The sequence below is a fragment of the Penaeus monodon genome, chromosome 25 (genome assembly GCF_015228065.2).
Source record: "Penaeus monodon isolate SGIC_2016 chromosome 25, NSTDA_Pmon_1, whole genome shotgun sequence".
In the NCBI taxonomy this organism is placed as follows: domain Eukaryota; kingdom Metazoa; phylum Arthropoda; class Malacostraca; order Decapoda; family Penaeidae; genus Penaeus; species Penaeus monodon.
Genome location: NC_051410.1, coordinates 38,406,082 through 38,406,456, shown reverse-complemented (window position 1 = coordinate 38,406,456; position 375 = coordinate 38,406,082).

Genomic DNA, 375 nt, shown 5'->3' with positions numbered 1-375 from the left:
GCCTGCCTCGTCTTGCCCAGCTTAAGGTCGAGTCCGTTGCTCAAACTAGCGCGGTCATGTTTAGAATTAATCTGAGTTGCGGTGACGTGTTTCGCTGCCGACGAGTAATAAGAGATGGGATCTTGAAGAGCTTGCTTGTAGGTGCTTGTAGACTCTTGTAGGTGTTTTTAAGCGATTTTGGGTCTTCCTTCTCCGCTTAGTAATAGCAGTTTGTCAAGTGGGATTTCTTTTTAAAGGGGTTATTTTTGGTCGTCGAGACAGCCTTGAGAATCATTAAGTGGACACTGGATTGTTGTTAAGTGCTCGGAGAATTTAGTCAATATACACAAATCAAGAAGCTAAATTTAGTGAAGGCGGTCGGATACACTGCTTGGC